General features: G+C 41.4%; 1 protein-coding gene across 2 annotated transcripts in view; it reads left to right on the forward strand.

Moving 5' to 3' along the window:
• The window catches only part of tenm1 (teneurin transmembrane protein 1), a 306,672-nt gene that overhangs the window by 81,354 nt on the left and 202,865 nt on the right, over positions 1-22,453 (forward strand). Inside the window, exon 1 of one of the 2 annotated variants that reach the window (XM_042493760.2) lies at positions 6,722-7,179. The exons of the other annotated variant lie outside the window; for it this stretch is intronic. The gene's annotated coding sequence lies outside the window, so the exon portion shown is untranslated. Of the gene's footprint in view, positions 1-6,721; positions 7,180-22,453 lie in introns of those variants that run through there. 2 annotated transcript variants of the gene reach the window in all.

Consider the following 22,453-nt stretch of genomic DNA (forward strand, 5'->3'; position numbering starts at 1 on the left):
CCGGATCAGTTGCTGTGATTAATTCTCTTGAGAGCGGGATGCCTATGCCAAAAGTCGACTCTTGTGGCCTTTTGCACCCCTTAGTTTTACAAAGGCAGTATTTACATAATGCATATTGATCCCTGAGACATTGCAAAACAAGCCATGTGCTTTGTGTTCTTGCATTAGAACACTGGAGCATTATTTAACTATATCTTAATTCAGGATACGAAAACAAGCTGCACACACATATATGTGAACACAGAGAGAGAGAGAGACATGCACGACACACCACAAATGTTGGCAGGAAAGTCGGTTCGGCATGTCTTTCATAAGCTGTATCTGTGTGTGGGCTGCTGTGGCATGCATAAAATATTATTTTCTCAACAACTCGAGGTTGTGGAGGAGTTAGTTCAGGAAGGGGTGGGAGAGAAGGCCAGGGGATATACAATATTTGGGCAGCTGACAGCTGCGTGCGTGTACGTCTGTGTGGGAGTCTTAGAAACGGGGAGTGGGAGTCATTGGCGTTTGAAATGCAATGAGGTGCGTTTGAAAGGCGCTCCTGTCACAGGTAAGCAGGGTTTGCAAGAGCAAGGAGTGTACGGTGATAAAAGGGAGAAGAGGAGAAGTGCCCATGCTTTAGGGTGGCATTCGGTATCTGAGGGCTTTTTGCACAGGCTGAGGAAAGCACTCAGCGCTACACACACTTAAATACAAAAGCCCCTGAAACATACACATAGACTTTGATCCTTGGGGAACAATCCTCAGATTTTAGGGGTCCAAAGTAAAAAGCATTTTTTTAGCCCTGGTTTGGGGACCAAAGGGTGTGTGTACGAGTGTGTGTTGGTGCTTTGTTTAAGCTCAGAACAAAGACTTGATTCCATTGTTCAAGGTGATTGAGAGATGCTCTTGATGTTCTCATCACTTTCATGCATACTGTAAGGATAAAGATATGCCTTATAAATCAATAATTCCTGTATCACGTGTTCGGTGCCTGTCTTTGGTGCAGTGATGTCCTCCCCCTGTATTGCTCTGTGTCCTCTGTAGTTCAATCTCCAGCCGCTCTTCACTAGCTATTGAATGTCACCGCACCGCTGGTTAAAAATACTGCTTTCTTTCAAATCCCCCTCAGTTTATACATGTGGATTTAATGTAGAATTTATTAATGTCATGCCCTTTCAGGGATATGCCTAATTATGAGAGAAAGGCTTGAAGGAGAATGTGTCACTGAGGTGAGGTTATATAGCTGTTTCATCTGTCAACACTTTGAAACTGGTTCACATTGCTCGCACACCAGGGCTCTTACTGTTGGTGATTAATCAATAGATACCTCTCCATGCTCGCTTCTGTTCTTCCTTTTCCTTTTTCAGATGGGAAATTGATGACAGGCCTAGAAAAGGACAGCCTTTGAAACTGCTGTCAAAATGTGTGTGTTTTTCCGGGACGGATTATACCACCCTTTTCAGAACTTTCCAAAACACTTATCTGCCTCCAAAAGTGCTAAAGGACCATCCGAAAGTTAAAAAAAAAAGTAATAATTGAAGATGAAAATGCTGGCTCTCTGCCCGTAGGTTGAAGGCTGTGCAGGTGTAATGTGGATTTGAATGCTTGGAGGAAATGTAAAATGAAATCTGTGAGAATTTATGGTTGTGGAGCGCATGCATTGGAAAAGGTCATAGCTCTGTCATTTAAAAAAAGATTTCAATAAATGGTTGGCTCTGTGTCCTGTGAGACACTCAAACTGTTCGGCTGAATGGGTGGAGCTGGAGCGCTGGTGGAGAACAGAGGAAGAGAGAGTGATGGAGCACGTCCCAAAAACACCCTTCCGGAGAAAGAATACCCTAGTTAACTCTTAACACCCCCGGAGATCAGGCATCCACCGCAAGGGCAGAATAATGCTGTATCGCTGGTGCAGCTGGTGAGCATTGTTGACAGCATTGATCCAAGATCCCTCATTACAGAACGAGAGAAACCCCTTTAGCAACGTCACCCTGGAGAGGATGGAGCCAAGCAGGGGGATTGAGACGGGGGTTTGGGGGATGAGGAGGAAAGTGGAAAACATAAAAGAAATGGGAAAAGATAGAGCGTTTTAGAGGAAAACATGGGTAGGAGGCGACAAGGGACAGAGGAAGAAATAAGGGAGGAAAATCTGAAGAGAAATGCAGAAACGTGCAGATGGATAATTGTTAGTTGCTAGTTACAGCAAGTAACATTCACCTTGTGTTCAAAAGTGAAGGGATTGATCACCAGCCAATCGATCACAGCCTACGAGAGGAACACTGAGTTCCGAGGAGAAAAACTGTGTTGGCTTTGCAGTTTGCATGTACCAGACTAAATAATGCTCATTGAAACCGCCTCCAGCTGTGAAGTGAAGTAGTGCAGGGATACTTAAAATCCGATATTACTGCAAGGGCTTGAAGTAGCATTAAGGCGCGGATGCATTACGGATCTACCCCTTGTCCCATGACACTTTGTAAAGTGTAATATATCCCAGCCGTTCAGGTTTTAACAGATGTGTCACACGGAGCACGCGCAAGCAGCTTATAATTAGGGGTGGAAAAGAAGGGCTACGGGCAGCTTCCCATCAAAGTTATTCTCACCAGACTCCATTTTAGCATTCACAACCAGCAACAGTAGTAGCTTTCTTTTTCCACTCTCACATCGCTTTTATGGAGTATCAGCTCTAAATCCACCTCTGTGCTCCCCTTCACTCCCTGTACGCTCAGCTGAGCTTCCATGTCGTCCAAATAGGGCAGGAATAATTGGATCAGCAAACATGGTCTTATGGAGATGGGGCTCTCCTATTTGTTGCCACTCAGATTTTTTTTTCCACCAAATGAGATACTATTTAATTAGGTTATATCGTTTTAATGTAATTTACATTATAATCTGATGACATAATGCAACTGACATTATGTCTGAAATGCACTCTAACCAGCACTATAGCATCTGTGGCTCTAATGATGCTTATTACCCGATAAAATGTCGACTACATCTACTCTGCAAACTTTCCTTACCATTAAAACTCTATGTGTTTAAGACTCACCACAATGACGTCAAAACCAGTGACGACGTAGGGTCACTGTTGCGTCACCTCACATAGCCTATGTCTCGACCAAAAAGTTAATCTTGAGCACACTGCAAAGACTACAGCCAACAGCCAACTAGCACGCAAGTTCTGTACCTGTTTCAGAGAATATGACACTTCATACCAGCAGGCAGCGATAGTCAGTTTTTGTACTTAAAAAAGGCAAACAGGAAGACTAACTGGACCAATTCAAGATGTTAGCCAGTTAGCACATTAACTACCATATGATAAGAGAACAAATTATATTTACAACGACCAAACAACAGCAACATACTTATCCCAGCACATAAACATTACATAACAAAGCATATCATCATTTGTTACATACTAGATATAGTGTCCCTATGAGTGACGTCAGTTAGAGAAAGTAAAACCAAAATAAATATACAAGAGTCTTCCTATCCTAACTTGTCTTGCAACTATTTTCACCATTTATATAATTTAAAAAATGTTCCCAAACCTGATAGTATTTCCCTTTGTTATCATTTAACTTTGCTATCATTAATTCAAAGGAAGCATTATCCATCATCAGCTTCACACAGTCAGTATGACACATTCTTGATTATAGTAGTTTGTGCAAAACCTGTGGAACCTGGTTTATTTTAGCACCAAACTTCCAGGAGTCCATATTGGAACCGAATTAAGAACCAGAGATACTTTGGTGGAAAAGGAGTGTCAGTCATTTTACTCGTCCAACATTAAACAACAGCCAACCGTCAGTTTGGTGTCTCAGGGGTCTTACACTGAAATGTCATAGATACATACCATTCATGTCCAAACCACACTCTCATGATACAAAATGTTCCTCTCAGTTTCTATTTGCCATGTTTTCCAGAATAATAAGTGAGGGCTGTGTGTCTGTTCTGGCAAGGCCAATCCTCTTCCCTTCCCCACCATCTATTATCTCTCCTCTATAGACCATAATAATGAAAAAGAATCACAGTAAAAACTGTGACATTTCAAATCTCTGCATTGAGCTGGTTGTCAAGGAGATGTCTCAGTGAGATGTGTCGGCCAGATGAGGAACTGCTCTTTTAAAAGAGCGTTTACCCAGCCGCTGGAGGTGTAATGTGCCTGCCATTAGGACTCTGCAAGCAAACATGGAGTCTTCAAAAACACATGGGGGCTCAGAAACTCTGGTGGTCCTCGGACTAGTGATCAAAATCCATTACAATCTTCTGCAGCCATTGTTCCAAGAAACAGCCTCTTGCTGCGGCCTGGCAGCCACATATTGACAACCCACGTCCAGATGACAAACACACTGGTGATCTCGACATCAGAGAAACACAAACACACTTGGACCTGAAGCTCTTTTCTCTCTGCGCTCCCTTGGATCGTTTCACTCTCTACCCGCGATGGCTGGACCTCCGTTTAGAGAGCGCCAGTGATGAAACTGATGGAAAGTGCCAAAACCTATTGTTGATAAAAGATGCATACTGCTGTGTTGTGTTGGGGATAGAGCGAGACAGGCAGAAAGGCAGATAGACTGAAGCAGCTGTCAAAATGGTTGTTTGTAGCCCCGTGCGTACGGTGCTTTGGGGAAATAATAAACTGCATCATTAGAACCCCTGTCATTCACAAGTTGTTTGTACCAGCTACCGACTGACTGTAAATACCCAATGCATCACACATATGGTGTACAGGTCAGAATCATTAGATGGATATTATAGGAAAGGAAAACATATATTAGGAGATAATCTGTGGGTGCAAACCAGGCCCACTGCAGCAATGAATCAGAGTCATATCTCATCTTATATATGGAATCGGGAGCTTCTGCAGGGTGAAATCAGGTAATTTGAGACACTTTTTGTTAGATTACCAAGAAAACCACCCAAAACTCTGCAGACTATTTCAAGTGATACTTTTATAACTTTTTATGGTTCTCTGCTATATCTATATGAAGAAAATATGTTGTTAAGTAAAATAAACTTAAACATGCTGAGAACCCCAAACTCCCTCTGATAACATGTTCAGGTAAAATGGGACAACTAGATGGTAAAATGGGACAATCATGTTTGTGTGTTTTTTTTTAAATGGTTAAATCCATTAATTCATTAAATCACAATGCACCCTGTTGCTATTCATTAAAGAAGACTGTCCAACTTATCTGCTATGCTTTCTTTTGTTGCCTGTTCCCTTTGAGGCCAAATCGTCTACCATGGACATGTATCTGCGTGTAACAATGATGGCTAATTCTGGAGTATTGTAGCTGACATGGACTCACAGCATCATAGTTAATGTTTTTTAAGTGACAAAAACAACTAAAAATGTTTGTAATATTACAAGATGGCATACAATAGTATAAGTCATATTTTTATGGCACTAATGAACATATTGGTTTTACTGTAGAAAAATGTCTGAATTTGGCTTAATTCTTTGTCCCATTTTACCTGAATGCATGAAGTACTCACTCAAAACCATTTCCTATAAAAGGTAAAGAGTGCTGTGAAAATATTTTGATTATAAGTCAAATAGTTAATAAAAACCAACACCCTATAACCATTTTATTGTTTTACCCTTATTGTTTTGGCTTCAGTATTCGTATTTCCAGCATTTAAGAAGAACATACACACTCTCACACATAACATGCTGCATTACTTTCCTGGCAAGTTCTTGGACTAGTGATTTTTTTGACTCTTTGCCCTGCCCATATGAGCAGTGATGCAACAAGTTAGTGGCACCCCAGATGCCACCCCATTATGGTTGGCTATCTGCCCAGTCAGTTGAACTGTTTGACCAGTAAACTGCATTTCTGTTTTTAGATGCTACTGAGTCTTAAACCTGAGAGGATGCGAGAGTAATGTGTAGCCCAACTAATTTTACATACCAATAAATTGATCTAATTGTTAAAAAGTTTTTTTACACAGGCTTATTTGTTTTATTTTTTGGCACTTTTACTTGCTATTGTACTATTTACTTTTGAAGGAACTTTTTCTTTATTCAAGTATGGATGCTTTACATCTGGGTGGTGTCACTCGGTTGTGTTGTGATTGGTGGGTCTATTTATCTTTTAAACTAAACTGGAATGTAAGACACTGCAGTGTTAGTAATTAAAGTAGGTTTCAGTAGTGCAGACAAGAATGGTAAATTAAAGCTATGCAGACATGTGTCTGCAGTAGTGCCCGTAATACATGCCACCCCTGTATCAGTCAGTGCCACACCAGGGCCACCCCAGTTAAAAAAAAAAAAAGTCAGGACACTGCATGCCAGTTATCCCCAACCAATCAAAATAATTGTTTCACGTAAAGCACATTTGTAGCAACAACTCAAGAACATGTTTTGCGACTGGCTGCAAATATTTAAAGAGACCAAGATATAAAACCTTGTTTGTCCCATTTTACCTGATGTCCCACATTACCCGACTTCCCCCCTTTCTTCTATAATATAGGTGGGTTTTTTTTCTAAATCTCACGTCTGTTGCACATGGGAATAATTTTGTATTTGATATTTGGAAATATGCTGCTGAAAGGTTACCAAAGCAGAGACACTGGCAGAAAATACCAAACTTGCACCAGATTTATTAATGAGTCAGCATTCCAACACAGGACAACAGTGCAGCCATATGGCATCACCTGAATGAGTCTAACCAGCGATCCAGACGACCTCCTGACGCGAGAGAGCCTGTGCGTGTTTGTGTCTGTGGCCGGTCTGTGCCACACCCCCTTCTCCTTGGTGCGGTGGTATGATCCGGGGGAACGCTGTTATAGCGGCACCGAGCCTCACCAGCAACAGCATCGCCCGTCAGCTTCCTCGGGTTCAACTGCGGCTAAACGCACCGCGCCGGGCTCCCTGTCACACGGCACAGCGGAGCTGGCTCGCGTGCAGCCCCCGTGCAAGGAGATCCCTTCCTTCTCCCAGCACAAATCGTTTCGTCGTCCTCTATCGGCATTTGAGAGGCGCGAGCATCATCAGCATCAGCACCGCCGCCTCGAAACCAGACCAGCAGGCACAGAGAGAGGTGTCTCATCCACATTTTTCTTTTTTTTTCTTTTAGCAAAGGAGCACCGCGTCTCAAGTCACATTTCTAACCGGGGGGGATTGCGCAGTCTTCAGCATTTGCAGGCTTCTTATAGCATGGAATCGGACTAAAGGAATGGCTTTACGTCGGAAAGGTAAGCGTTCAGTTCTGGCCTTTTACTGGGCTCATTGGTGGGGAGATCGGCTACAGTGTTGCTTGGCTAAACGAGGCTTGGATGCTGAGACAACGTGAGTTCACAGGAAATGGTTATTATCAGCTGTTCTGGTGTGCTGTGCGGTGCCATGGCCCGTGTGTGTGTGTGTGTGTGTGTGTGTGTGTGTGTATGGTATGTGTGCGTGCATGTGTGTGGAGAAGGCAGAAACAGAGGTAGAAAAGGAGTGTGTGTGTGTGTGTGTGTGTGTGTGTGTGTGGTGCGGTTTTTATGAAAATCAGTGCGCCTCCTTTGAAGAATAGGGATGCACACTTTGTGCATACAAACGTGTCTTGTTTGACAGCCAGTCTGAATGATGACAGTTGAGGCACGGAGCAGCAGACTCCCTTTGCTTCATGTGTGTAAAGTGTCGTTTTCGGTTCAAGCAACGTTTGCAAGCCTCGAGTTGTTTTGCTCCAGTTCTGGCTCGTCCACTCCATCTCCATCAGCACTAAGGTAGCCTAATGATGCCAACAGGGCCACCAGAGATCCAGGGGGTATAGATCTCTCTGACGCGTGCCTTCTGTCTTCAAACATCAACGCAGCCTACCGGGCCCGGGCTACACATACCACCACCACTACAGGTCCAACAGGCATGTCAGGATACATTTCAACACTGTGACCTGCTTTATTCTGCAGATAAATGTCTCACCTCACACATGAACTTCTACCCTTCTGCACGCTGCTGAAGCCATTCCCCTGACTGAATTATTGAACTGCATGATATTTATTTTTTCCCCCTCTACATTGGCTGTGTTTAAAATGTGCTGGGGTAAATAATTAACAGGCAGCAAATGCATTTTGATAAATCATAATTATTGTGAAGGCAGGGAAAATTGCACCAGGATGGATATGCTCCGGTAGATTTAAATTAGACCTCCTCACTTCTCTCCTTCACAGCAGATTATAAATAATTGCTCGAAGTAAACCACCGAGGGCATATTTCCAATAAATAAATAATTATATAGGGAAAAACAAATAAATAAATAACCAAAAAATCCTGAGTAATTGTCTAAATATATTCCTCCATTAACGAGAAACTCCAAGAAAGCATCCCATACTCTCCCTGTGCATGGTTTGTTAATCTTGCTTTACTCGACTAGAATGGAGAGGATATCTTTGCATTAGAAAATGCAAATGCATTGTAATCAGAAACTACAATTCGTCAATATGTCTAATACATGGATCTAATGCACTACTCCAGCCACTGGGCACATCTTTCTGTATTGATGTTTGGATTGTCTCTCCCATCAGGCATACCTTTGTCCTGCCATATTATTATAAGATCCAAAAACACCTACAAGCCTATAGACTGTTCTGTCAGTGTTGCATTGCATGTCACTCTCCTACCTGCTCAGGATGATGCGGGCCGTGCTTAATTCCTCCCCGGCCCGCACGGTATTGATAGTGATGATAAAAATGAGGCAGCCTGTCTTTGCTCTTCGTGATTAATAGAGAGCATCTGTGCATGGAGGTTAGATAACACACACTCCTTCTGTGTCTCTGTCACACGCAAACATACACACTTACAGTGCACACTGGAGAAGATGATGTAGATGCTGCTGGGGAGGTTGATGATACATTCATTTCTCCCACTGTACTGTACTGTAGCGTTGATGAGCTGTGTGTCATAGCTACGGGCTGCTCGTGCTATAGTCTGGCGAAGTGTGTTTGCGCATGTCGTCCATGTGGATGTTTTTTAAGGCCCTGCAGGTTTGCAGCATTGGACGTGCTGATGAGCAGTGATTAAGTGCATTTTTTAGAATAGCACCCCCATTATGGCAATGCCTTTAACAATTAGAGGACAAGTCTTTGAATTGAAATGTCACTCCACCAATTATATGCTGCACACATGGCACTGATAAGGCATCGGCATTTCTGTCAGTCAACCAGCTATCCACATGACTAATCAATCAGTCACTTATTCGGGGTTTTACACTTCAGCTTGTGCCAACATCCTCAGTTAGTGGTCAGCAGTCGCCTCTGTGGTAATTATGTCTTTCAGCTGTTGCACACTCACTTTTTAATTTTCAGACGTGTTGTTGTGCATATGGAGTGTTTTTTTTTCCAACCAAATCCAGAGAAGCTGCCGAGCTCCTTGGCTTGGCGCCCCATTATAATTCCAGTGCAACTTCCTGACAATTCAGGCCCCGCAGTGGCGATTGTTAGGATACTGGCGTTTTTACTGTCAGCACATCCCATTGTCAAGAAACCACTAACAAAAAAAAAAAAAAAATCTTCGCTTGTGTCTAATAATTTGTGTTTTTCTGAGATTTGAGTGATACTGCATGGCCTTTGGTTAGCACAGTGCTGTGCGAGACAGCGGGGGAGTTCTTTTTGTTATCCAGCCCTGCATTATTTATGAATTTTCATTCCAGGAATGCAGTTGCCCCTGGCACTGTAATGCTCCTTTCTCCCATGGAATCGCTCACACACTTCCCTTCTGCCCCACAAGTTTGCTGCAAAACTACATTTCCTTAATAAAATTGGGGTCATGAATTAGTGAGAGGACAATGTGAAATGCATCAGAGGTTGTTTATAATATTGAGTACAACACTTAGTGCTGCAGACAGAGTTGGAGCTCGCAGGCGATATGAGGCCCAGTGGGAGTTTTTATTCTCTCTCTCTCTCTATCTACCCCCACCCCCCCCTCTGCATGTCCATCATATGGTAAGAATGTAATTGCTAGAAAAGCATAAAATGTGTCACAGTGTTCGCCACCCTGCTGGTAATTTTAAAGTAGAAGAGCTCGTGCCAGTCGGGTAGTCAGACTACTGGACCACTAGACTTTCATGCACAAACACACACAGGCACGCACACACACTTACAGACGTAACCATTGTACAACTTCAAATATTTACCTTCTTGCTGCAATACTGCTCCATCCTCAAGAGGAATTGTTTAACAAATCCTGCAGCGCTAATTAGGGTTTCCTCTGCAGTAAGGAAATTGCCGGCACTGCGATTAAAAAAAAAAAAAAAAAGGAAACACAAAAGCAGTATAATATCACCAAATTACCCTATAAAAATATCATATGGTGGTATAGACCTAGTGTTTACAGTTGTGTTTACAAGTAATGAGCTTAATACAGTAAGGCATTCTTGATAGCATAGCATGTCTACTTATAATATGCAGTAAATATGGAGCCACGGTCCAGTATATGGTCATTATTCTTACAAACTATGTAATAAACAGTATTTTGTTTTTGTTTAACAATTAACTTTTTATAATACATATACAGAAAGTGCCAGTATTTTGTGTACACATGTTCTGTAATATAAATTTCCAAAGTAAGATAATATGTTTTAAGATGTAGATATTTGTAGAAGACATAATGTTTACATGACTTTCTAACTGATACAACACCTTGAAAAATATCGATATTTGGTACCATTTGTGATACCACAGGAAAAAATTGACTTAGAATCCAAAATTTGTATTAAAAGATAAACATACAAGGCTATATCATGGATATAACTTTTCTTTTCCATACTAGTAGCAAAGAACAGCAGAATGACTGTATTGAACATTAGCAATAAGAGAGAAGTGTTTAAAAAAATGTTGATTTATCAATAGATATGGATTCTGAATATTTGAAAGGATTTCTCATTTTCTTTAATATTGATACAGCTTAGCTTTGTTGCTCTCTCTTATTGTTTATGTTACCTACAATTATGCTGCTGCTCTCTGCAAATTTGGAAATATTGATATTTTTCAGAGTATGTATCAAAGTTAGAAATGCCAGTACTGTAACATCACTAAAGGGAAAGCACAGCTGGTACCAGTGAATTGATACTGCTGAAAATGACTTTTGGCATATTCACTATTGGCATATATCGATAAATTAATATTTTTTGAAAACACTGATAAGACATGATAGTGAAACCAAGATTTTTCCTGTCTGCTTTCTCTTACATTTGGCCCCTTCTTCCACTATGATAAAATATATCTCCCAACAGCAAGCATTTTGTTTCCTGTGTTTTTTTTTCCTCCATATGATGAAGTGTCCAAATAAAGTAGTTTATTTTAATGTCGAAACAATAAGCGGGACCAACAACAGCAACAGAGAAATAGACAGAAATAGTATCAAAACCAAAATCACCTTCAGTCACCAGTGCTGCAAACACACACACGCACACACAGACACACACACGTAGAGCATATGCCGCAGGCATTCTTCTTTAAAGTATTTGGCGATGTCTCAACTGGCATCTCCAGCTCTCTTTTCTCTCTTGTCTTTTTCCATTGGGCTATGGGCAAAAGTCAGGATCTATATACAGTTAGATAAGGAGCGGGGTGTTATGTGAGATTTGTATTGTGAAAATGCAATCACAGCTTCCCTTCGCTCTTCCCTAGCTTCAGCCCCCCCCCCCCTCAGTCCCCCCCTCTCTCAAATTCCAGTCAGAAGACAGAAGGATCAGAGCCACGAGAGGTTTACTGGTCAAGCCCACTCCACTTCTCTTTAAAATATGAGATTAATTTGTCAAGAGGAGTTGTGTGTGTGTGTGTGTGTGTGTGTGTGTGTGTGTGTGTGTGTGTGTGTGTGTGTGAAGAGAATTGCTGATGGAATGCACCTAGCTAGAGGGCTGAGACAGAGGAGCTGATTTTAGTGTATGCTAATTTTTGAGGCCTTCATTTGCATGTTGTTGTATTATGTTGTCTTACAGGGCTGCAAATAGAAATTATTTTTATTATCAGTTATTCTACCAATTATTTTCTAAATATACAAATTAATTGTTTTGTCAAATATGTTCATCACAAGTTCGCATGCTCCAGTGGTTCTCAAACCTTTTTGGTCATACCAAGCCGTAGAGAAAAAAAAAGGTCATGCCCCCCCACCCCACTTTTTTTTTTTCAAATATTTAACAATAATTGGAGAGGCAACTAATAAAAGGATCAATGTGGAATAATATTGAAATAAAATCATTGAACTCTTGTTTGTTTACTTTTCCTGACATAAATCATATTCATTCAACTTTGTTTCATTCCATATTTTTTCTTAAATCATCCACACCTCACCTGCTGTGGCTCTACGCCCCCCCTGCAGAGGGTCTCTCCCCACAGTTTGAGAACCACTGCAATAGTCCAAGTTGACGTCTTCAAATGTCTTGTTTCCTTTAACCAATGGTCCAAAACCCAAAGATATCACAATATACATGGATGGAACACTAAAAAAAACATATAACAGTCACATTTGGGAAGTTGTAATAGATGCCATTTATGCTTGAAAAATTACTTATCTTTTAAATTAATTATCTTTTTTTTCAAAATGTATTTTCTGTCAATTGACTGATACCTGCCACTCTAATTCGTCTATGGCAAGGTGTTTAAGTGTTTGTTTTTTTTTTTAGTTTTGTCTATCTCCCCTGTACACTTTATAACGGTTCTTTTGATTCTGTTGGATTGTGGTTCTGTCCTGCTGTTCATTTTAGTTTGTCCCTCTGTGTGTACTGTATTTACACTAAGACTGTATGCACTAATATCTAAGCAGGCACACACACACACACACACACACACACAGAAAGAGAGAGAGAGAAAGCTTATGGATGCGCACCTACAGGGACACATTTCTCACCGTGAGATTTTTATTAATCAAGTCAGTGGACAACTTTAGAAGAACAAAGAAATCAATTTTTGTTTCTTCCCCAATTTATTACCACATAAATTGTCCTTCACTTCACAGAGCACGTCCTGGCATCAGTGTCAAAATAATTAAGTTGAAATCCATTATATCTGCGTTGACTTTATCCTGCTTTTGTTGACACGGGGGACAAAAAGGGAGTCGCCACTGGCCAGTTTTGACGCCGACAAGATGTTTGGCAGCGTTTCACCTTCACTTGAATCAATGGGGGACAATTAAATGGGAAGGATTCTGTCAAGATCCATCAAATGTTCAGAAAAACTTGTTGCGCATCATCAACATCAAGACAACTGGTAATTAGATTTCAGTGGCTTTTGTAACAAAATGATTGATCTCTAAGCGAGTTGACCACACACCTGCTGCATATTAGCCCACAATGAAACAGCAACAACACATTACACACCTACATCTGCACTTCCAGATCATGATTAATACCTCGATATGGATAAGTTGCATCTGCAGCTTTGTTGCATGCCTAAGAAGTGATTTATTTTACTACATAAAACACAGTGACGGTATACTGTACATCTCTGCTCTAAACGAGTTCATCTATTTCCTGCTGACTGGTAAATAGCCTCATGTGTATCATCAGTAATATTCATAGCTCTACTTTCTAGATGATCATGAATTATTAACTCATAGAAAAGATGAATAGCTCCAAAACGGTGCTTGATGCGTCTCTGCTGGAAGCCATGTTTTCTACAATATACAATACTGTACGGTGCAGTTCAATCGAGTTCAATATGTTCTTCGGCATGTTGCAGGGGAGTTGTTTTGTTGTCAAGGTTTAATTTCAGAATGAGTCCTGATCCACCGTGAACTCTGGGACGTGTTTCAAGTACGTGTATCATCACCCTGGATTGACTTCGTACTGCAGAGACACATATTCTCCGCTGATTGCCAGCCAAAACGCCAAGCCAAACTGCACAAAGAAAGTGATCCAAGCAAAGAAATACCCTATATCTACTCCAAGAAAATCATGGCAGCAGCATGCAGTCATTTTTTCTCAAATATAGCAGACTTAACACATGTTGTCTCCAGATGTAACAATCCTGAAATCCTAAATTTTACAGTATGTGCTTGCATGTCATCCCGACCCAATGTGCCTGCAAGAGGAATTGTTAGGAAAATTCACATTTTGCTGTCTTTAATGTGCTCAGATGACACAATGATTCATCTGCCGAGCAACAAAATGAGAAACCGTTAAGGAACATGCTCGATGCAGTTTTGACTTGCAAATTAAAAAAAAAAAGGAGAAGAAGGCTGCAATGGAAAATAAGATACAGGCAAATGAAAAACAAAGCACGGTATATGATATTGAAGAGAAAAGTGACTCCCTGCCGTTTCTTAACTGCAAATACATTTTACAGTTTGTGCTATTGATTTCAAGCTTTGTTTATTTGTTGTCTAGAAAACTGCAACTCCTCTTTTCGCTGATATGCATCTCACACATGCATCAGGCAGAATCTTCAGGGTCGAAAACATCGCTTTGGTTTCTAACATCCATAAAACTTTGGGAATGTTTGAATTGCATTTATTTCTCGGGGTTAACCAAACTGGATGGCATACCATTGAGAGGCATTTATGTGTTTCTGTGCACTGAAAACGCATATGGAGGGAATGTATTCAGGCCTCGCACATAAAAGAGCACCACCAAGAACGCAATTTGTTCCCGACTCAGTGTTGTGGCCTTTGTGGAGTTGCTCCATCTCTTTGTTGAGGAAGGAGGAACCAGAGAGGAGGTGAAGGTTGAGAACAGATCTGAGGAGCAGGAGGAGCCTTAGGGAGCTCTCAGGGCTTTCTCCGGATGACAAGCGACACATTATAAAGGTGTAGATGTAAGATTAGCCCACTTAGCATTCAGAAATCAATCTACAATGCTGCTCAACAGCTACTACTAGATCTTTTCAGCTACTCCTCTGCAGGACTAATGCTTTTTATTCACTTATTTCGACCTAATCAACAACTTAATAAAGGAGATACACAGGAAATACTGTCTAAATCACTAATCGCCAAATCCGATTTTCAATCAATGCAATTGATTTATCAATTAATTCTTTGTGTTAATGCTGCCACTTCGCCTTGCTTTGGGTGTTGGAGGTTTTAGCGGTCAAATGCATTATTGAAAGAGGCTTTTTACCAAGCAGTGGCTGATGCAGAGAGCTTAGGAGGTTGTCAGTCTTGATGTAAAGCTTTATTTGCAAAGCGAGTTAGTGTGAACAGCCTTTTAGTCCTGCTAGGAGGACAGTGACATGTATTTATCTTGCGAGAGAGGAGGAATATCAAATGTGTTGAATAAGGCTTTGCCTTGTCAGGAATATTGATTAAGTGGTTTTGGGTGGTGTCTCTTGCTCCGTGTGTGTGTGTGTGTGTGTGTGTGTGTCCGTGTGTTTGTGGTCAGATGCGTGCGCCCCTGCAATGGAATGTGGTGTTGTGAGTGTGCACAGGAGGCATGTGTGCCGTTGCATGTGCTTGTCCTTTTTGTGTTTTTTGTTTGCTCTTCGGCCTTGTGGGGAATCAGCAGAGTGCTTAAGATCAGAGAGGAAAGAGTAGAAGTGGATATCGTGAAAGTAGTCTGGTAAGCGGGGGGCAGGGGGGCAGGGGCAGGGATTGTGAAATTTGTGCACAATTTCAACATAAACATCAGACCTTTTAATAGTGGGAGGATACACTTAAGAAGCAATACTAGGTCTTTTGCCATTTTGAGAAATCTAAAAAATGCCACTCAACTGACTTTGTTGCAAAAAGTGCCTATGCGTCAGGGACTGTTCATTATTTATGAGAGGGAAGACGGGTGGTGCAAAATGCGGGAGGCACTTCAAATCATTTTTTAAGCACCAGGAATGGAGTTATGTTTTTTGATTTTGCTTAGGGCAGAGACACTCACCTTTAAGTGTTCATATTTTGTATTTATTCTAAGTATCCTCAGAGCCCCCAAAACTGTTAGTAGGTTTTAAAGCTATGATTTCTTTAAAAATCTTCAAATCACATCATTTATCACAGCCAGAAACTGAGGAATATAGTTATTTATGGTGGAGGGAGGGGCGTGCATTCATTTTCCTCCAGTCACTCAGGGAGGCTGAAGGAAAAAAATTAATAAAAAACTAAGTCACACCTCAGCCACCCCTTTACTCTAATAAAGTAAGTAAGTCCTTAACCAGGTCAAGCCGATGAAATAAAATGCTGCACTATTCACGTGAGAGTCAGCAAAAGCTCTCACAAGATCTTGCAAAAGTAGCTAATCTAATTCATGCAAAGCGTTATATATAGATGTAGATATATTGATTCAGTAGTAAAATATAGGGAAAAATGGCCAAAAAAAAGTAATCTAACTGCCTGGACCACTAAGCAGAAATGAAATGAAGAATGTAGATGAACTACCAGGAAGTTACAGCAAAATGTAGTTAACCTTTGAAGCCTGGAAGGGCATCTGATTTCTTTTGCTGCATTCAGCACTTTTTCTATGCATTTAAACTTTTGAAAGCTGAGCAAATTGGTTTGATGTTTTGTTATTATTTTATTTTTTTTTTAAACATGGCTAAAATGTGATCAGCAACTTGGCAAGAGATGTCCCACAGATTGCAAGAAATTAGGAAAAGATTACTAGAAAAAGACCTAAAAAATTAGAGAAGAGAAGAGAAATGATTAGTTAGTTAATTAACAATAGTAATAATTAATTACAAAAACATAGAAAACTAGCATTATTATTTTATCAGTGTTTATTTTATTAGTTTGTTTATTTTTATCTTGTTTCCTTACCTTAAAAAAATAGTAAATTCAGCTAATTTTTTTGTAAATTGTAAGACATCAAGCCAGTTTGCTCTGATTTCAAGAGGTTACACGACTATCTTTAAATATAGTTTACTAGGCGACTCCCCAACACTGGTTTTATGGCATGTTTTGGTTAAAAGTACGCTCATTCAGTTGTTAAAATGCACTCAACATCTCACTCATAATCAGCATCGTATTAAAATTACAATCCTCTGCATTCACAGTACATTCTCCCATCACATTTGCAGCCCACACTGCTGCCAGCACCGCTGCACTGTGTGAGCCAAAGGACTACATGCTTTGATTAGTTTTGATTATATTATTTGAGTGGATATATTTTGTATTTTTATGACATTTCAGTTAACCAGCAGATAGTAGCCTGAAGCAAAGCACAGAGTTTGCAACTTGTTTACATTTTATGCTAGTTTTTGCCAGCTAGCTTGTACCTTGTGGGACATAGCTTGATTGAGAATACTAATAGAGCTTTGTTCTGTTTTGACTCATTCTTTATTAAAAAAAACATTTCTCTTCTACAGAAGTTTTTCATTTAAAACCTTAAAGTTTGCATATTTGTTTGCTCAAATTTTCAGAATACCTTTTCCCATTAATTAACATGCTAGGCAATGGTAGCTAACATGCTACATGGCACATTAATGGATTTATTTGGCAAATTCAGGTATTATGTCTGCTTTTGACATGGTTAAAGGTTTGTTTTCTATCTACATATGGCATGTTAAATACTAGGGTTGAGCTGAACACTTGGACGAGATAAGTATCTGGTATGGGTAATGAGCGTTTACGAGTGCTGCTGCTGTTAGCTAGCTTGACCCAAGTGATGTGCTGTGCAGTAAACTAAAGGGTAGCAAAATTAATCTCTAGACTATCGTGTGCGTCTGGTCAAATATTTCCTTGGCAAGTGACAGATTAATGGTTTACCATTGACATCCATATGTCTGTCCCCCTGCGAGTCAAACAACATCTATTCTGAATACAGAGACGGATAAAGATGCAGATAATTGTGTACTTAATCTTCCCTACCATATACAGCCTAAAAATTGGCACTATTTTCTATTTTATTTTGTTTTTGTGACCCTTAATTCCCTTTAAATCCCTGTTAATAACCACAGACATTTTCAGCCGGAGTATTCCCAGCATTTTGCACCCCTATTTGTGCGTGTGAATGCTCACATGGGGCCTGTGTGCAGTTGCATATTCTCGTCCTTTTTGTGATTTTTGTTTGCTCCTTGGCCTTGAGGGGAATCAACAGAGGGCTTTTAGATCAGAGAGAGGGAGTAGAAGTGGATATCATGAAAAGAAAGTGGTAGTCTGGTAAGAAGCAGTGGAGGAGAAAAAAGCCATACCTTAGACGAGATCTGAAAGAAAGAAAAAAAGTTTTAACAGTAGTCAAGATATGAAAACGGCCTTTGAAAAGTTAAAACTCAGCTACTCCCTCGCTCTAGGCCACATTCAGGGGGCATGAATAGTGTAGGACCTTATGGATTTCTCCACACTGCTCAGGCATTCAGCGGTGATGTGGGATTTGACCCAAGTCCGCTATAAATAGTCAAATGGTCCACGATGGTTTCCTGGCTCCTGACAGCTCCTGACAAGAACCGATCTGCTCCGTGAGTGGACATGCGCTCACTTTTTCTTCCGCTTCTTGGTCACGCTCCCATTCCGACACCAGCGGGCACACGCTCAGACTCGCCAGGCTGTTGTGTCACCTATATGACTTGCTTTGTACATACAAGCATTAACCTTGGGTGCTGCGGTGTGAGGAATAATGGAGGTAGGCAGTGCAGGCTGAATGGTAAAGACACTGCGACGGCGCATAGGAAGAAGCGAGCAAGGTTTTTCACAACACAGTCCTTTCTGAAAAGGCCAGTATAGACTGTGCTGTTTCTCCATGGTGTGTGGGTGTTCAAGTGTGTTTGCCGGTTAGTGTGAAATGCTATAAGTGTGTGTGGGCGCAGGGGGCACTGACTGTGTGTCCGTCTGTGGCGAATTGTCAGTGTGTGTTTCATCTTAACGTCTTATCAGGGATACTGTACGTATAGAGAGAAGTCCAGAATTGTGTGTGTGTGTTTGTGTGTGCTGTGCCCGTGCATATACACTATGTGTTCTGCTGGTAAACTCGGCATTAGCAGGAAGAGATTTCAGGCTTGGTCAGCTATGAAAGCACAACTACGTGACGAGAGTGCTGCCGCTGCCCATAGATAGCAAGCCCTTATCCACTAATTAAAACCCTCTATCACTCCATGTCTCACTTGGCAATCTCTCTATCCTTCAATTCTCTCCATTTTCACTGTGAAATCTCTCCATCTCTCATTATCTATCCATCACTCTCTTTATCCTCATTCTCCATTCATCCCTCCCTCCCTCCTCTCGGCATCCGCTGTGGGCTCCCAGTGGGCGGTGTGCTGTTTTGTTGTGTTTCGGGTGGTTTAGGTATAACAGGTTCCTCTGGGTCCTTCAGGGCCTCTCGTCTGAGGTGTCCCTGTCATATGCCTGAGGAGCTATGGCAATGCTACCGAATAAAACAGATAGCTTTTTAAGTCCCCCCCCCCCCATACACACACACACACACACACACACACACACACACACACACACACACACACAATCCGAGAAACGCATCTCTCTCTGGCAGCTTACTGTTTACTCCCGCAGGACGTGTAGCCTGGATCTGCATTTGCAGCTACAGACTGCGCCTCGATTCCTTCTGATGATTAAGCCATCATAATGGTAGACAAAATGCAAACCTGCAAAACAACACCCGGCGTGTCATGACTTCACGTCGTAGCATCTGCAGCAAAGACAGTTTTAGCATGAATACATTTCTTGAATTTTTTTTTCCTCATCTTCATTCCCGCCGCTTGTAGGGCATGTTTAGTGAGCGGGATTAGCTCGCCTCTGTGCAAACAAGCTTCTTGGAAATGTGTAAAGGCCAGAGCTAACAAAGATGGTAGCTCCCTACTCACTGGGGGTCTCCAGGCTGTTATGAAAATAAGACCTGCTCTGCATGGCTGAAATGTATTTGTAATCCTGGAACTATACTGTATCAATAATCAGAGGAGTTAATATTGTTGGATGGCACTTCGCTCTCACCGTCCTCCTTGTTTATTTACCAGTGTGAAACTCAATTTCTCTGCCGCTGCCTGGCCCCAATCCACTCTCTCTGCCTCTCTATTTTCCATTCTGCATGCTCTCTCTTCCTGTTCGTCATGATTTCAGCGCATTCATTTGAGATTGGAAAGTGTAAATCGGTTTTGACTCGTCCTCATGGTCCTTGCCTTTACACATGACCATCGCTGCCGCGCTGTTATTGTTGTTGTTGTCTAACATCTTAGGGACCCCGCCCCTCTGGAGATGACTTGGAGCGTAAATCCTGTTTAAAAGCAACTGTGTGTGTGTGAGAGAGCTTCTATCACTTCTCTAAGCAGATTTGCTAAAAAACAGCCCACTGGTCTATGGTTGCTCTGTTTGAGCAAATGGACGGATAGGAGGGGATCAAGTGGGTGAAGAGTCCCATTAGATATTATTGCGACTGTGTAGCCGTGGATTATCACTCCCGTGTGGTTGTATGTGTGTGTGTGTGCATGTTGTACAGAATTTGATAAGAGACAGAAAGAAAATTGTTGGCAGGGGAGGAGGGGGTGACAGTTTAATGCGATGCATGTGTTTCACTCAGTGTTGTCACTTTGTATTAATTTTAAACCGAGCAGTGAATAGTCCATTACACACTGATGAATTATAGATTAGAATTAAATTAGAAATAAAATCACACAATAACGTATACATACATTGTCACCGCATACAGCACTCAGTGTTAATCCACTTGCAGTGCAAACAAAGTCACGAGATGCATTTCAAATTTTAACTGTATCTAACTGCTTATTTTATGCCTCTGTATCAGTTATATGTCCATACATCCGTATGTCTCATTCTCATAAACAAGACATCTCAAGGATGCCCTGAGGGAATTTCATCAAATTTGGCACGCATGGACCATCCAGCAGCTTAGTTGTTAGAGCAGGTACCCCATGTACAGAGGTTACGTCCTCGCCGCAGCGGCCGCAGGTTTGATTCCAACCTCGGTCCTCTGCTTTTTCATCTCCCCTCTCTCCCACTTTCACACTTAGATTTTCCTATCTAATGAAGGCAAAAAGCCCAGAAAAATCTTTAAAAAAACAAAACAATTGGCACAAATGCCCACTTGGACTCAACGATGAAGTGATTAGATTTTGGTGGTCATAGTTCACAGATAAAGGTCACTTTGACCTTGTCTGACTAATTCTTGTGAACGTGATATCTTAAGAACACCTTGAGGTATTTGGCACAAACATCCACTTGGGCGATGAAGTGATTAGATTTTAGTGGTCAAAGGTCAAGGTTAGTGTGATCTTCACATGCATTTTTTTGCCATAACTGCAGAAATCGTACACTAATTATGAAAACAATTTCACACAAATTTCTAATAAGATAAAAAAATAAAAAAATAAAGTGATGATATTATATATCCAAAAGGTCAACTTCACAGTGGCATCATAATGTTTTGCAAAAACACGTTTCTGGCCATGATGTAATGACATTTTGACTGACACTGAACTGGCGACGCTAATCTTGGATGCCCACCTTCAAACTGGGGAGGATGCCATGTTTTCACAGACATGGGTGTAAACTGTAACTGCAACTGGTTTTTGGAGGCGGTAGTTCTAGTTTCTTAATTTGCTGTATTTAGTGACAGTAGATAATAAAAGTATTCCACTGAGTCCACATGCAGTGCTGTATTGCAGTTAATGCAGTAGGTTGAAATACATACATCATTTACGTCTATGAATTTTACATTCTTATGTCTTGCATGGAGATGATTAAGATCAGTTGTTAGTCACTGGCAGTATAGTGATGCAATCAGTCAAGCACTTAGTTAGCTTCACTAAGGGATCCCTCAGTGCACCGTGTGGTCCCCTGCTCTCCACGTACATAAAAAAATGATGAGAGAGATGATACAAATCTTGTAGTGAAGGTTTTGAAGATTCCGGTATTAAAAATTTAACTCTTGCATGATGGTAATTATTCCGACATCACCAAACCTTTCCTGGGTCGTCCTTGTGTGTTTTCTATGAATAGTAACCTATTGGGGGGCCTATGGTGCCCGCTCCGCCCCACAGTGGTTATTCCTCGACTGCAAATCTAGGCAAGCATTGCGCTCAGGTGGCAAATGCTGACTTGTCCTACAGAACGCCCATGTGTCTTGTTTGATGTGAGCTTGGCTCTAGGAAACAACCTCCAGGTTTTGACATCAAAACCAAGAATCAAACCCCCTAATGGGCACCCCACTGTGGGCTAGAATTAGCGAGAATAACCCCCGCCAGCAGGCTTACTTCTCTAAATGCAGGGGCCTCAAAGGATGAGATGGAGGGTGGAAAGCGTGCAAGGTAAGGGGAGGAAGAGGAGGGAAAGAAGGGGTGGACTGATACAAGAAAGATGGTGAAAGAGGTGCGAAAGAGGGAAAGGGATTAGCCTGCAGAGGTGTGTTGTAGCGGCAGCCACACCAGTTTTTCACATTGTACACGTCAATATACAGGCAGCAGTACATGCGCTAAGCAAAATGTTCACTAGAGTGGTCTGTGTATGTGTGCACACAACTGGGGAGCAAGATGGTGTGCGCCCATGTGCAGGATTGCATGCTTTCATTCTTGCGTGTAAGCGTGTGACAGACATAAAACAGGACGGAGAGCCTCTGTAGAGACAGACAGCAGTCAGTGCCTGCAGCAAGCCGAGAGCTCACAGGGTAATGTATAC

This window comes from Plectropomus leopardus, chromosome 8 (assembly GCF_026936395.1).
Source record: "Plectropomus leopardus strain MGB_pleo_1.0 chromosome 8, ASM2693639v1, whole genome shotgun sequence".
Lineage (NCBI taxonomy): Eukaryota > Metazoa > Chordata > Actinopteri > Perciformes > Serranidae > Plectropomus > Plectropomus leopardus.